The following is a 17,118-nucleotide window of genomic DNA, read 5'->3' as shown; positions in this document are numbered from 1 at the left end:
AGAGAGTAGAAAATATGTGTGGAAATGGCAGTGCAAAGGACAACTTGAGGATTTTGTTAGTCAATTAGATCGCCTAGAATGGATGGAATTGTGAAAGTCAAACTTGAAAAACAAAGTTGGTGATGGGTATTAAGGAGGACACGTATTGCATGGAGCACTTGGTGTTATACGGAAACAATGAATCATGGAACACTGCATCAAAAACTAATGATGTACTGGATGGTGACTAACATAATAAAAAAATAAATAAAACAATAAAAAAAGTTGGAAAAGAATTGTACACTCTTTGCTAGGCTGAAAATTTGAACTTTAGTCTCCCTGTTCAAGGATAGAATAGTATTTTAGTTATATTAATTCAGAAAGTATTCAGAGTAACTTAATGAAAAGTATGAACTAGGTTGCTAACTATAAGAAACGAGATTGATGTCATTGTAAACGTTGAGCATAATTTCCGCAATGTTTCTCTCCTAACATGCTTTCCACTAATGTTTTATGAAAGATTCTTTATTGCCTTGAAAAACTGCTTATGGCACTTATGAACACCATCATACTTCTGCTTGTGTTTTGGGAGTCTCATGTTTAAAAACCTTTTCTATGTTTTTAACCATTTTTTACTTACTGTCTCTTTCTGTATTTGGGATGGTTAAATACAGGTTTTTTTTTAAATTTTTTATTGTTATGTTAATCACCATCCATTACATCATTAGTTTTTGATGTAGTGTTCCATGATTCATTGTTTGTGCATAACACCCAGTGCTCCATGCAGTATGTGCCCTCTTTAATACCCATCACCAGGCTAACCCATCCCCCCATCCCCCTCCCCTCTAGAACCCTGTTTGTTTTTCAGAGTCCATCATCTCTCATGGTTCGTCTCCCCCTCTGACTTACTCCCCTTCATTCTTCCCCTCCTATCTTCTTCTTCTTTTTTTTCTTAACATATGTTGCATTATTTGTTTCAGAAGTACAGATCTGTGATTCAACAGTCTTGTACAATTCACAGTGCTCACCATAGCACATACCCTCCCCAATGTCTATCACCCAGCCACCCCATCCCTCCCACCCTTAAATACAGGTTTTACCCTTTTCTCATTATCAATATTAGTTATTTAATTTTGCTAGAGGTCATCTTTAATATAAAAAGCAGATATGTATGATGGCATGCATTTTTAGGTATTCCTATACCTATTTCACGGGTGACTCATCTTACTGCTCTGGTCCTGCTCAGGGAAATTTCTTTTTGTAATTAGTTGATCCAAATTCTTCCTTTAAAATCTAAGATTTATGTTTTAACTTAGTGAGAAAGATTAGTCCAGGCATCTCAATGTTTATCCTTGTGGATGGGTATATGGAAATTACACTAGTATGGTTCCTTCTGATACCAGTGCCCTCAAGATTGAGAGAGTATGTGTCTTGGTTGACTTGAAAGAAAAAAATCATCAGGATATCAGTAGCAAAGTTCTTACTGTGTCCTTTAGCTTGTGCACTGATAGAGAATAAACAAACAAAAACCATCAGTGACTGGAGAAAAGAATAAAGGGTCTTCATGCATTCAACAACTGTTATTGAGCACATACTATGTGCCAGGTACTGTTCTAAACACTGGAGATACATTAATGAAAAAATGACAATTACTTTCCTTGGTTAGCTGACAGTCTAATGGAAGGGAAAATTAATAAGTAATTAACATAAAGAATAAATAAGTTATGTTAGAAAATGGTAAATGCAATTGAGAGTATAAAATGCAATACCACAGAAGAAGGAGTAAAGATTGCACATCACTGAGAAAAATGACAGTTGATCAGAGACGTGAAGAGAGTCAGTCATGAAGAAATCTGGTGGAACAGGGTTCCATGCTGAACAAAGCCACAGGGCAATACTTGAAGCAATTTCAAGTGATGGGCCTTTCCCCTATGTTTGCATTAGGTTCTCATGCTCCATATGCCTCCTGTAGATTCTTGGGCATACCAGTCACTACCTAGCCACAGGGTCTTATGCAGGAAAGGCACAGAAACAGTTTCTCTTTGACCCCAAACCTCTTTAGGATGCCTTTCTCCTTTCTCAGGCTCCTCTCTGGCTTCCCAGAGTCTCATTCCTATCTTTCTAGGTCCATCCTTTGCACTGGTGCACCATGTTGTATCTTTGTTTCAGTGAAGATGGAGTTGAGCTACAGTTAATCAAAGAAGGAATTCAACATTTGAGTTATTGGAGTTAAAAAGTACTAAATAATTGTATCTATCATTATTTTTATTTTCCATTATTTTGATTATCCTGACTATAGATTTCTGCAATCTGCAATCTGCAGAATAAGCAAGAGTAGGAACTTTATATAGATATCCTGACCATAGTATTATACATACGGAATAAGCTTATGTAAATTGAGATGTGTAAAAAGAAATTTTTTCCATAAAATCAACACTATATACATATTAATGAAGCAAACTATTGTAAAATGCTGATCCTCAAAGATAGGAAGTGCAATCTTGCAAGTGCCCTCACTTACATGCCAAATCAGGAAAAAAGAAGACCAGAATATATGTGGTTGTGGTATTTTTACATGAAACATTCTCTTATACATGATAAACTCCAAACACATTAAAATATCAGCATTATCCACAAACTTATGTTTAAACTATTATATTGCAAGTTCTGCCTTTTTCAATAACTGTCATCTCATTTCTATTATTTTTACCTCAAGATTCTAATTGTTTCTTTTATAGGATCTAACCTACTAGTGTCCTTGGCAATACACTTTATGGTGTTTGCATTTGCAATAATTATTTGGACAATTTGCCACATAGTACAACTGGAAAATGTTTTACTAGTTCAGGTCTAAATTCTTACAAACACTATCAGCTTTATAATGAGCAATATAGCTGTTAAAGTAGAAATAATGAATGTCTTTTACCCTAAACAGCACGTAGGTTTCTTTTCAGTTAAAAAAAAAAAAAAGTAAATTTAAATGCACTGAAGTATGGGTGGGTAATCTCCATGATAAATAAAAATTAATTGTTTTATAGACTTAACAGTAGCCAAAGTACAATTTGTATAAAATTTACATTAATGCTACCCTATCTGATTATGTACACCCTCTTCTCTCCCCACCCCACGGAAACTCTTAATAGCAGAGTATTTTTACTGAAGAACTTAATTTCACACTAACCATAACTTCATAGAGTAAAAGCCAGTGTAGAATAGTAGCGTAAACTGGTGTTTTTCAAGCTTGACTGCACACAGGAAAGGGAAAAATAAGGCACCCATACACAGGCCCCACGACAAAGACTAACTGAATTGATCTGGGGCAGGGCTCAGGCATAGGTATTGTTTAAAAATCTCCCCAGGTGATTCTGATGTGCCCCAGGATTGGGAATAACTGGTATAGACAAAAGACCCAAACACAGGTGTTCTGAATTATAATTACTTAAAAAAATTGCAAATCATTTAGTCTCAATACGTACCAAAAGAGTAATGCTATTTAAACAAAAAGAAAATTAGTAAATCTAAATGAAATAATGCTTTTGTAGGTATGGTGAGAGGGTTAAGCAAGAGTAGGAACATTGAGGATAAAGTTAATTGCCATTTAGGATGAAGTCAACTTTTAAGAGTTTTCTTTTAAAACAGTTTTCCTTCTTGAAAAAAATGTATATTTTAGGATTCAGAAAATCACGCTTTTAAATATGATCTTGCAATCAGATTGCAGGATCTGACCTCCTTCCAGTCTAACGTCTCTTTACAAGCCCACATATGTGCCAGATGCTACCGCCTTCATTGAGTTTGGGATAGTGTTCTTAATATTTTTTTCTGTAGAACCCCATGCTTCCCCAATCGTGAATGGTACAATTGTGATTTTTAAACTGCTGGCTTGTATTTATCTTTCTTTAGACTATAAACTTTATGAAGGCAGAGTTTGTTTAATCTTGGCTTGTGCTCGTGGTTTAACTTCTAGTATAATGGCTAGCAAATATTAAATATTTGTTGAATGAATACACCCTGAGTTTTGTCTAACATTATTCTGAATTAGCATTATGTCCAATAGCAGGACTGAGTCCTTTAAGCCCACCTGATAGAAGTATTCTTCAGAGTGTTGACTGCAGAATCTGCTGTTGCCTTGTTAAGAGTGTGGCAGAGATCTTCATCTTTGGCAATGTAGCTGTCAGCAGAATTTGGCTCCTATACCAGACTCCTTCTGCAACCCCGTCTGTGGCCCAACATCTTCAGTCAAAAGGCTCCTTGCCTTTTGGTTCATATCTGGCTCTCAACTAGTCCTTCCCAAGTACCATATTGGTCTTGTACTGATCTCCAACCATAGTTTTATCTTACTAAGCCCTTCTCATTTCATCTACTTAGGATTTCCTGGTAAACCTTGCTCTATTTAATCAGGGATCTAAAGGCCTTCAACTGGGAGAGTCATCTTGGCACTGATGAGCTCCTCCCTGCTTATTCTATCTCTTCTAGCTGTAGGCTCCAGAGAAAATAGCATAATGTTTGTACTGTGAGCTTCCTAAATCAGTTGGACTTCTTTCCTTGAATCTACATATTCATTTGCAGCATTTCTGAATCTGCTTACATCTACTTCAGTCTAGAACCTGGGTAGGACCGATAACTGTTGAATGTTTTCTAGCATTTAGTATTGAAATTAACATTAGAAGAATGTGAAGTATAATTAGCTGCTTGTGATAATTATATTAATAAAGATTATGTTAAAAATACTGTCTCCTATTTAAAGAGATTCAATCAAACAAAGTTTGTGTAGGGGGCACCTGGGTGGCTCAGTCTGTTAAGCATCTGACTTCAGTGCAGGTCATGATCTCGGGGTCCTGGGATCAAGCCCCGCATCGGGCTCCCCGCTCAGCAGGGAGTCCGCTTGTCCTTCTCCCTCAGCCCCTCCCCCGTTGTGTTCACTCTTTCTCGCAAATAAACAAATGAAGTCTTAAAAAAAAAGACAACCCACATAGTGGAGAAAATATTTACAAATCATATATCTGGTAAGTGACTTATATCTAGAAGAATTCTTACAACTCAATAATAAAAAGAAAATTCAATTTTAAAATAAGCTAAGCATCTAAATAGATATTCTCTAAAGAAGCTATTTTAATGTTCTATAAGCACATAAAACAATACTCAACATCATTAGGAATGCAAATCAAAACCACAATAAGGTATCACTTCACACCCACTAGAATTATTATGTTCAATAAGAGGTAATAAATGTTGATGAGGACTTGAAGAAATTAAAACCTTGATGCACTAATGGTGGGATCATAAAATGGTGTAGCCACTTTATAGGAAAATAGTATGACAGTTCCTTAATATGTGAAATATGGAATTACCATAGCCCAGCAATTTCACATCTAGGTTTCTACCCAAGGGAAACAAAAACATATGCCCACACAAATGTAAATGTTTATAGAAGTACTATCCACAAGTACCAAAAGGTGGAAAAATCCAAATGCCCAACAACTGGTGAATGAATAAACAAAGTGTGTTATATCTATATAATGGAATACTATTAAGCAATAAAAAGAAAGTACTGATACATCTACAACATTGATGAGCCTCAAAACATTATGCTCTGTGAAAGAAGCCAGACATGAAAGGACACATATTGCATAATTCCACTTGTATAAAATGTCCAAATTGGGCAAATATATAGAGACAGGAAGATTAGTGTCTCTAAGGCTGGGGTTGAGAAATAAGTGATTCTAAGGGACATGAGGTTTCTTTTTGGAGTACTGGAAATGTTTTAAGATTAGCTTTTGTTGATGGCTGCACGATTCTGAAAATACACTAAATATGCTAAAAATTATTGTACACTTAAAGTGGGTGAATTTTATGGCATATATATTATAATTCGATAAAGCTGTTAGCTTTAAAAAATGTTACTGATTTTGTATGGAGATATGAATTTTATGATAAATAGACTTCTGTAGATCTACTGCAGAGTTGAGGGCTAATGGAAATTAGAAATTGAGTCTGTTTCTCCTGAAGTTTAGCAGAGAAGGTATTGTGTTTTAGACAAGGTTAGAATAATAGAGTGGCAAGAAAATGAGTATATGTAGTACATAAAGTCCCACATGAAAGGGTATATTAAAATATAGTTTCTATACATGAAATGTGGATAAGCTTCTAAGGATACCTGAGTACCTCTCCATGAATGCTGTAGCTAATTCTGCTGTAGGAATAAAGAATATGTTTGATTCCCTCGTTATGATATGTTAATTTATAGATGGAACAACTTTCACTCAATAACATTTTTCTTGTTTCAATAGGAAATGTGGATATTAACTTCATCTTTGTGCAGAGTGCAAAATGCCAACATAATAATAACAGCTAATACTTATTGATTGCTTGCTGTATGCCATTGAGTGGTTTAAATCCATTTCTTCATTTAATGTATTACATTGGTATGAATACTTACTCTTCCTACTTGGTTTAATTAAACTTTTTTTTCTTGTGTCTTCTTTCTTGGGCTTTTCTCAGCTCTATTTTTCTCTTTCCCCCTCCCACCTTCAGTATAAATGATACTATTAATGTTTCAGAGTCTCATTTCTTAAAAACAACCACTTTGTTCACATTGCCCTGACTTCAGCCAAAAACTAATTTGACATTGGAGAAATATATCAAATTAGATTTTATGCTAAATTTTTACTGATTTATTCAAAATGGTCAAGGGGTTTGTATATGTGAACCTGCATTAAATCCCAGAAAGGTGGGCTGAAGGGGAGGAGGTCTTTGAATGTGAAGTGGTAGATTCTACAGGAGTACGGAATCTTTTGTGAAGAGATCTGCAACAGAGGATGGAAAAAAGAAAACAGTTCACAAAAGGTGTGGGTGAAGGGTGGCAAAGAAGACATGTAATGCAAAATGTGGACATTTGTGAGGGATGCCTCAATGCATGCATTAATAATTTACATATTAAGAAGTCATGAGTCTTCGTGTTAATGAATCCCTAACTAGTCTCTGACACAATAGACTGAACTGTCCCTGGAGGAGTCATTATGGCCTATCATGTCAATGAGCCACATATTAATGACTCTCTTACATGCTCATCAACAGGTAGCCTAATAGGCTCCCATTGAGTTCTTTTTCATTTGCTTTTTAAATGTATCCTCTCCTGCCTTCCTTTTGTAACACTATTGTGAAGAATTGACAAAAAGGTGCATTAAGATGATTTTAATGTATGACGTAAGTTCACAAAAGCATTAAATTCAGAAATAATGCTTTAAGTCTTACTCCTCTGCCTAGAAAACTTCTCAAATGCAGTTAAACACAAATCCAGTTGGATAATAGGGTTCTTATTTGGATTTTAACATAAACTATCCAACCCAATTTACCATATTTCTCTTTTCCCTGATATATCAATTTATGCTGTGATTAGCATAAGTAGAATAGCTAGTTTGGAAATATGTTTGTGAAACTGAATTGCTTGAACATGGAAATGAATTAGAACAGATTTCATGTCATAAACACTCATTAAAACTAAAGCAGTAGCTGATAGTATAAAAAATTAAAAATAAAGAGGAAATAGCAGACATATATTAATTTCATAGCAATGAAGAAATGAGCTAAAAAATGACTTTATAACTTTTAAATTTAATAATTCAAGGTAGTCTCAGGAAGGCACAATTTTAACTTTTCTAACTTGCTTTGGCAAGTTGGTCCCAATTACTCTATTTAAAATATCTGGTGCTTTTTTACAAACATAAAATCTATGATCTCCTATAAAAAATACTGAAGAACTGTTCTTCCAGTATTTCTACTGAATTATGCACCATCTCGCCTGATTTACTTTTCAGATGAAGGAAAGAACATTGACACATGCTTGAAATCCTTTGTCAAGAGACAGGAATGGGTAGAAGCTGGGGGGAAAAGTTGGAGAAGTTTCTTAGCACTTTGTTCCCCACAAACAAACAAACAAACAAACAACCACTTGTAAACATTGCTATTTTGAGAAAATTGAGGGCAAAGATGCTCAGGTGAGCAGCTACAGGTTGGTACTCTGACCTCATACCTGTCACCCTCCATTTGGCAATTCCTTCTGAGAGGTGTCACTTCTTGAATGATTTGATTTCAAAGTCTGGAAGTCTCATGCTCCTTTGTGTTGACTCCGCCTCCTAACTCTTCCAAACATATATTTGGATATATCAATTTACATTTTAAATTACTTTTTCTTAAAACAGTTTCAAAACAATATGTCACACAAATGCTGGAGAGCTTGTATGTCAAAGCTCAGTATTTAACAAACCAAATAGCTTAGCAATACTTACGTGTAGATTCCACAAAGAAAGCGTGTTTAATCAGAGTTTCTGTAATTTCAGTTAGCTGGCTCAGTAGTCATGACTCTGCGATAGTGACTTTTTATACAACCACAGATAAATCAACATCATTATGAAAAAAAGAATGCCTGCAACTTAGTATCCTTAGGGAAAAAATACACATGACAATACTCTGATAATTTTTGGAAGATAGAGATGGTATGAAACTCTTAGCAGTCGCTTTGCGGGGGACTCTGGAGAAGAAGGATGTCAGACTTTGCAAGTAGCAGGACTCAGCTGAACAATCACTAGTTTCTTGTCACCCACCTACTCCATGGGTGACAACTACTTCCTTTAAGAACTCAAGTAAAATAAGGCCTTTGGGCCAATAAGTTTAAGAACTTTTTCTGATATCCCTCTGATGTGTATTCTTTAGTTTTTCCAGTACTCATTGCTTAAAAACATTCACATTTCTCTCTCAATGGAATATAACTGGCAGGTTGTGCCAGAGTCATCCCTTGAGCCAGGTTTACCTATAAGTCTTCTTTACTTACAATTCATGGATGCTGCTTATAATTATATCTCCTCCCAAAGCAACCTACAATTTTTGGTTCACACATGGACCTCCAAGAGGCTACTTCATTCTTCACTAGATGCTCACAGTGTAGTACCTCTTTAGAAAATACACGTTGCCACAAAATGCACATGTTGCCCAGGTTCAATCACAGAACTACATTAGTCTTTTTTTTTTTTGTCCTGATTCCCGTGAGGTGAGGTGAGCAGAAAAAATAGCACCCAGCACTTTGACATGGCAAGGCAGATTTGAATGGGCGATCCTTAGTAGGCAACCAAGTTATGAAATGAAGAAACTTTGGAAAAGAAACTTACCAAAGGATTCTTCAACAAAGGTATGTTTTTCAGTTATTAAAATTTCCTGTATTGAGAAGGCATAGTACAATTGTTTTCCGTACGCTTTCAAGATCAAGCACCGAGGCAATGGGCAATGCTCTAATTGAGAAATAGAAATAGAAAAGATTTTTAGGAATGTAGTAAATCAGCTTTATGGAAAACAGGAAAATGACTCAATAAAACCATCTGGTCCCTAATGTCGTGGCATGTGCTTAGTTTCTTGAATGCTTGAGCTGTTCACTAGAGTTTACTCAAGGGGCTTGTGGTTTGCCATGGTTTATGATTATATTTTATAAGTAATAAATGAGCCTATATGATAGGTATTATCCAATGCATTTGTTTATCCAACCAGTTGTGATATATGTAATGTTCTGTTATTTGAAAAGTTTTACATGGACATAAGTAAAATGATATGGAAGTAAATGATTCTGTAATCTTTACTACAAATAATATAAGATTAGCTCACAAACTGTGCAGGTAGGATTTCTATCAATTTGAACTGATAATGCTGACCATAAGATTTTACCAAGAGTTTATTTTTGACTGTGTTGAAATTTTGAGTTAGCATCTATTTCTACTGATTCTGCTAGCATTTTTACTTTTTTAAAATAGTTTAAGAAACTTCCAAATAAAACATTTCAAAATTATATTCATAAATACTCCTATTAGTTATACAAATATAGAACTCTAAAACTGGAAGGTATATTATTTAATAGCAAAACTGAGAAGAGCAAGTTCATTCCGGTTTGAGCAATGAAAGGGTTGATGGGTAGTGGCTGCCTGGCTGTGTGGAGAAGGTTCATGGATTTGAATCTGGTCTCAGCAAGGAAATCCCTTGATCTGTTATCAGTGCTTGCCATGGGTGCTAGAGAGAGAGGCCAGCACGAGGGTATTGTATTTGATATCCCTAATCTGATCCAGAGCCTTCACTTCAAAGATAAGGAATGTGATGCCCACAAAAACTGTGTTTCTTACCATATTAGTTATTAGTCTCCAGATTCAGCATTGAAGGGAATATAAAGTCATTTAAAAATGTTGATTTTTTTTCTTTGAGATTATTTCTTGCTTCTTTCAATCCCTGTTAATAATGCAGAGCTGTGTTTATTTTATTGTCCTTTCTTTATCATCAAGGAACTGACTATAATTTGTCTTTTCAATCTAAATTCCTTCTGCATCATGTCTTTAAATCTTTTTTCCTTAGATACTTCTGCTCACAATTAGAAATTTATCTCTTTAATTCTGTCTTTTGATCAAATATTTCACTGCTGTTTTTGGTTTTACTCCGGATCAAGAGGAGACTACTGGTATTGTAACACCAAAGGGATAGATATTAAGCTTTACTAGTTAATGTATTTTCAACATTACCTCTCGTTAAGTACAAGCTTTTGCGTTCCCTCATCCATTAACTCAGAAGTGGCTAAAAAAAAAAGTCAGAATACTAGAAAGTGAATTTTAGGAAAATATCACCATAAAATTATGAAAATAAATAGTATACAATATGTAAGTATTATCCCAGGAAAGCCTTTTCAGTATTTCTAGAAGTAGCCATTTGTCAGTGCCAATGTCAATGTTAATGTACTCTTTTTAAGTGTCTTAAAAAAAAATCTCAAAGAGGTGCCTATTTTTTCTAGTTTAAAAGTTCTCCACTTATTTTCCTTTCTTTCTTTAAGTAAGGAGGATAGAGGAAACAAAATGAGACCAAAGAGGACAGGCTGAACGGCTTGAGGAGTTCAACATTTATGCACCTTTTAGCTGTTTCTCTCAGAGTGAAAGGTGGTGCCCAAGAATTCCAAGTTTGGTGCTCTCTGAGCAATGCCGAGCACCTTACAGCAGTGTTAGGAAGACACAAATACAAGTCATGACCACTTTGGAAATGATCCTTTTTTATGCCAACTTTTTTATTCCTCTTGGAACAGAGTTACACTTTTGCTGCCTGCAACCCAAACCTAACATTTACCCGGACTGGTTGGGTAATTCCATCACATCAGACGAGGATTGTGTGGAACAGGTCTCTGAGAGGTTTCACTCATATTTTAAGACACATATGAGCTTTTTAGCACAATGGCATGATAGGACCTTAGGAAAATCATATCATTACTTATACAAAAACAACTACATTTCAAGTGTTAAAATTAACTCCAAAAGCAGAAGTGCCACATACCCAGAAACTGCAGTAGTGTGGTAATATTAACATGGTGCCTAAAACTTGACACTGAATAAATAAAAGAAAGTGTGGATTAACATTCCCTTGCACACTGTATTTGGAGAGGACACTTTTCAGTAAAAGGTTACTTTTGCTGAAGATCTAGTGATTTTTCTTTGGAGGATGGTCCTCTGAGAAGGGCATTGTAAAAACAACTAAGCAAGTATGCTATCATGGGTTACAAATTTTACTCTTGAAAGTAGCTTGTGAATTAAAAGTATGAGAGAATATAGGGTAAACATTAAAAACTACAGATAACTCCAAGTGAAAGGAAAAGCATGGCACTTGGGTACCATGTAGTGTAGAATGTGTTTACCACACATCACTAATAACAATAATAATAACAATAGTGATAATAATGATAAATTTATTAAACACTTCCATGTATTGAGAACTGTGCTAAATAATTGCCCTGTATAAGGAGGAGGCAATATTTTGGAGAAAATTGAGGCATAGAGATGTTGAGTATCATGTCCGAGGTCACGTGGCTATTATATTTCATATGGATCATTACTGATCATTATTGACTGGAAACCGTTAATTTCTTTATATATTCAAAACATATTTATTATCTACTTGAGGCCATCACATAAAATTTCAATGTTATGTCCCATTTCTTTGAAGTGGGGGGAAATTTAAATTGTAAAGATGATGCAAGCCTTTGTGCAATGATATTATAAGAGAGAAAAAAAATAAAATCTGGGCATTTTTCATTCAATAAACACTAATTTTCACTTCCCATTTGGTCAAAAGCCCAAAGGTCTTCTAAGCCTAACACATTTCCTCAATGAAACTCATTGCTTTCCTTCACCCTTGTTTCTCCTCCTGAATTCTCTATCTCAGGTGATGCTAGCTCCATCCTTTTAAATTCTCAAACTAGAAACCTCTGCATTAGCCTTTATTTCTCTCCACTCTTAAGGGTTTTCTAAATAGTAGGAAAGCATGTTACAAAGTCATAGCAAACTAACAAGGAGTAGAGGAACCAGGTTTGGGGCCAACTAAAGCAGAGAAATGACTCTCCCCACTGCCTATCATCGAGGGAAGGGGCAGTCTGCATAGCTAGACCCAATGGACTCAGTGCACTGAGATACATCACATCTTTATCTTTATCGGGGTTTATAAATCTGGCCTCACATCAAAATCATCTTGGGAATTTCTCAGCTCTATCATTCTCCATTCCCTCCCCACCTCCATGTGCAGGTCTATTAATTTAAAACTTACAGAGATCGGATCTGGTGCTTCTGATATGAAAAGGTGATTTGGGGAACTGTTGTTATATCAAGAGCTATAGCATCCATGGGAGAAGGGAGGGACAGGTAGCAGGGCTCCTGAACAACAGAGATGCAAGTTCCTTTATGAGCTTGATCTCTAGTTCCTTAGAAATTCATCTAGATAGAATGTCCAAGTCTAGCAAAACCAGTAGGCACTACTTACAGGGTGGCTAATAACTACTTAGAATGTTATGGCCCAGGTGAACAGTGTGGATGGGAAGGCATTTTATTTTTCCCCAGTGGAGGACTAGAATAAAAGCCAGAAACCTAAGCATAACTTGGGGGTCCCCTGTCCAAGCATGTGAGATTAGGGAGGAAGGTGCTTCTCATGGGTACCTGAGAAGCAGATCACCCAGCCCATAAGAGATCAGAAACCACACTGCAGATTAATTCAACACCTTCCTGACTTGTAGTGCAGGGGCCCCAGTTAACTGCCAGATTTAACTCTTCCTTGTTTAGGTCTTAGGAGGGAAAATAGATTTCTAAATCTCACGAATACAACCAAGGTCAGGCAGAGAGAGTCATTTTTAAAATCTATCTACAGGGAATTGATCAACAAATCACATTTTTGCCACATCAAAAGTTGTAACTCAAATTTGATTCCTCTCCTCTTTCCTCATTGCCGTCACCTTTAAGCCTTGTCGTATTTGTGCCTGAAATACTGTAGTCCTCTCGTGGCTAGTCTATCCGCCCCACTGTGGCTCATTCAGGTTCTCCTCAGAGAAGTCCCTAAATGTACCTCCAGAGATTGGTTCTAAAATGGACATCTGATCATGTCTCTCTCCCATTGAACTCCCTTTCCCCACCACCCCCTGCAGTGGTTAAAAAGTGCATAAAGAATTCAGCCCCACTCTGCTTGGCATGCTAAGCCCTTTAAAACCTACTCAAAAACAAACTGGGGGTTCTAGAGGGGAGGTGGGTGGGGGGATGGGTTAGCCTGGTGATGGGTATTAAAGAGGCACATTCTGCGTGGAGCACTGGGTGATATGAACAAACAATGAATCATGGAACACTACATCCAAAACAAATGATGTAATATATGGTGATTAACATAACAATAAAAAATAAAAAATAAATAAAAATAAAACAAACTGATGGTTACCAGAGGGGAGGTGGGCTGAGGAATGGGTTAAATAGGTGATGGGGATTAAGGAGGGCACTTGTGATGAGCACCGGATATTGCAAGTGTTGAATCACTAAATTGTACACCTGAAATTAATATTACACTGTATGTTAACTGACTGGAATTTAAATAAAAACTTACTAAAACAAAACAAAACAAAACAAAACCTATTCAAACTAACTCTAGTTCTGTTCTTTGGCATTCTTTCCCCCCAATACAATTTGAACCATCTGAACATCTCATTGTTTCTGAATGTGTCTCTGTCTTTTGTGCTTTCTTACCCTAAAATCTTTTACCACTTGTTATTGCCTCTGTCTGGAATGACCATACCATTCTTCTCTAATTGCCAAACTCTTACTTTCCTCAATAACTCAGTGACTCAAAATGTTACTTCCTTTGTAAAAAATTCCATGATTTCCCCACAGAGCACCTCCTTGTTTCTGTCCTCCCTTTTTTTCTTAGAGAATATGTTTCATATTCCATAATTTTTATAATACTTATCACTTATTATAATGATTATAATAATTGCCTGTTGATGTGTCTATTTCCATCCTTACATTTATCTTCCTAAAAGTAAGATGTTATGATATCCCAGTGTTTATTATTAAGTTATGAGAGTGGATGATCAAAATATCTTCTAGAAGAATGAATGACCCTTCTTATGATTAAATAATACAAAAGGCTATATTATATGACTTAAGATGCACTGGAAATAAACTTTCTCCACAAAATACATATCTTTTTGACTTTCTAATTTCTAAGTTTATAAGATTTTAAAATGTTGTTTAATTATTTGAAGTCACAATTAAAAACATTGTCCTGAGCTTTGGAAGGGGTGAAGCTTTAAGCATTATAAGACAAAGAGGTAAAGAGAAGGGAAGAGTAGAAAGGATGTTGTGCATTTATTCAACAGCATTTATTATGCCACTAGTAGGGGTCAGGCACTGTTTTAGCCCCTGGGAATACAAAGAAATAAGAAACTTCCTTGCTTAAAGAGCTCAGGTAACATAGAAGGGAGGTCCGAAATATTCAATAATGCTTTTCATTTCTATGACAATTGTGTATAGTTCTACGCCCTATCATCAACCATCAGGTGCTTTGTTTTTATCCTCAATTCTTCTAAAGTTGTTTTAATTATACTCTTTAGATGTAACTGGTCATATGACTGGCACTTTGAATTTCAGAGTGGGATTTTATCTAAAGACATTCTCTAATCTAAGCCAGAGAGCAATTCATTTGTCTTAATAAATTATCTGAAATTAGAATTTAACTAGATATTTTGAATAATGTAATAAGCACCTGCAAAACTACCATTCAAAACAACAAATTCTAATAGCTTCCTTTCCTCATCCGTTACCCCAGCTTGCCCCACCCGACATAACCATAATCTTGAAAATCAAGCTTTCTTGTTTATATAACTTTTTAGTATATTCTGTTTTCATTGATATATATATATATATTCAAATTATTTTAGCAGTTTTTAGCTTATAAAAAAAGAACATCCTCTGATGTAATGTTTTGGAACTATTCATTTAATGTGATGTTACTAAGATTTATCCATATTGTTGTATGTCCTTGTGGTTTATTAATTTTGAGTGCTATGTAATATTTCTTTTTATGATATGCCATAGTTCTGTGTCTCTCTTCTGTTGGTGGGTATTTAGATTGTTTCAAGTTTGTGTACTTGATAGCAATTTTTATCAATTAAATGGATATTAAAATAGTATCTCCTTGTGGTCTTGATTGACATTTCTCTGTTCTCTAACAATACTGCCTATCCCTTTATGTGCTTACTGGCTATATGAAGTTTCTCTTCAGTGAAATGTCTGTCCCTCTCCCCTGATTCTATGAAAATGTTCTTCCTTTCTTATTGATTTGTAGGAGTTTCTTATATATTATTGATGCTTTTTTTGTGTTGATTTTATGTAACACATGCATTCTATCCTAGTTTGTAATTTATATTTTTCTCTTATAAATCTGTCTTTTAATGAACAAGTTTTAAATTTCAATATAGTTAAACTGACAATCTTTTTTTATAGCCACTTTTTTTCTTCTTATTTAAGAAAACATTTCCAACTCTGAAGTCTGTAAGATATTCACATGTATTTTCTATTAAGAATTTCAAGGTTTTGAGGTGCCTGGGTGGCACAGTCGGTTGAGTGTCTGACTCTCAGTTTTGGCTCAGGTCAAGACCTTAGGGTAGTGAGACTGAGCCCCCCCGTTGGGCTCTATGCTCAGTGTGGAGTCTGCCTGTTGATTTCTCTCCCTTTTCCTCTGCCCCTCCTCCCGCTTGTGCTCTCTTTCTCTCTAAAATAAATAAAGAATTGATACTAACCGTATTTCTGATAACTAGGTCAGTGACAACTGCAACTTAATGACAATTCCATGGTTCAAAATGTCATTTCATCAAAGTAAAACCTGTTAAACAGATACCAGAAGTATACAGGAGTAAAAATAAACCTCTACTGGTCAATTTAATCAAACTGGTTGTATAAATTTCACATTTCAACAGAACACTGGCAAAAAAGAATATCTTGGCTTTATATACTTAAATCAGATGCTAGATTTTTTTTTCTGAATTAAGGAAATATTTTGTTATAGAGGATACACAGATTTCCAATTTTATCCGAACTTCTGGGTTCATTAGACATTAGTTGCATTACTGCCAATGTTTTTGTTGGTTCTAAGTATGATTTATAGATTGCTTAAGCTATTCATAGAGACAAATTTAAATCTTAGTTTTTTTGTTGTTGTTGTTTAAAACAGGAATACATTTTAAAAGAATAAATGACTTTAAAATTCAAAATTGTTTATATCTCAGCATTCCTTAGTGGAACATTTCTGTGTTATTTTTCAAATGTGGTAATAGTAAATTTAAGTTTCAAGGGTAAATTTCTTGAACAGTTTTACTTATATTTGTTCATTATACCTATTTAGGAAACCAGACTTTTCACGAGCATGCACAATGTTTACAGAGAGAGGTATATCTAGTTTAGAGTATGCTATAATAAAAGCTGTGTTTTGGGAAAATTACATCATGAGTTCACTTACTGTTTTTTATTATATAATTACAGAAATACAGAATACAATTAAATCATCTAGGTTCTTTTTATATTTTGCATAAGTATGATTCCAGATGGCTAAATTATTTTAGGATACTATTAGTCTAACAAGCAGAAATAAAAGCAGTACAAACACTTCTGCTGTGTATGGGTCCTGCTGGAGAAGTTAATGTAAGGTCATAAACATTGGTCTTACACAGTATTGGCCACAAATGTTAAAATAAAAATGCATGTATATATTTGAAAAATAAAATAAAATAAAATAAAATAAAATAATAAATAAATCTTTTTAAAAAAA

At 35.0% G+C, this 17,118-nt stretch overlaps 1 protein-coding gene and 1 long non-coding RNA gene across 2 annotated transcripts in view; one reads left to right on the top strand and one right to left on the bottom strand.

Annotated features, from left to right (window-relative positions):
• Positions 1-17,118, top strand: part of PPP1R3A (protein phosphatase 1 regulatory subunit 3A) — a 42,307-nt gene that overhangs the window by 14,466 nt on the left and 10,723 nt on the right. The gene's annotated exons all lie outside the window — the stretch shown is intronic.
• The window catches only part of LOC141373895 (uncharacterized), an 82,674-nt gene continuing 75,692 nt past the window's right edge, over positions 10,137-17,118 (bottom strand). The window contains exon 4 of the long non-coding RNA XR_012380292.1: positions 10,137-10,239. This is a non-coding gene — a long non-coding RNA (uncharacterized lncRNA). The remainder of the gene's footprint in view (positions 10,240-17,118) is intronic.

Source organism: Callorhinus ursinus, unplaced genomic scaffold (genome assembly GCF_003265705.2).
Source record: "Callorhinus ursinus isolate GAN/ISIS: 27379988/994484 unplaced genomic scaffold, GSC_fseal_2.0 scaffold12, whole genome shotgun sequence".
Classification (NCBI taxonomy): Eukaryota; Metazoa; Chordata; class Mammalia; order Carnivora; family Otariidae; genus Callorhinus; species Callorhinus ursinus.
The sequence above is the reverse complement of the archived record's forward strand: the minus strand, read 5'-3'. Positions and strand labels throughout refer to the sequence as shown.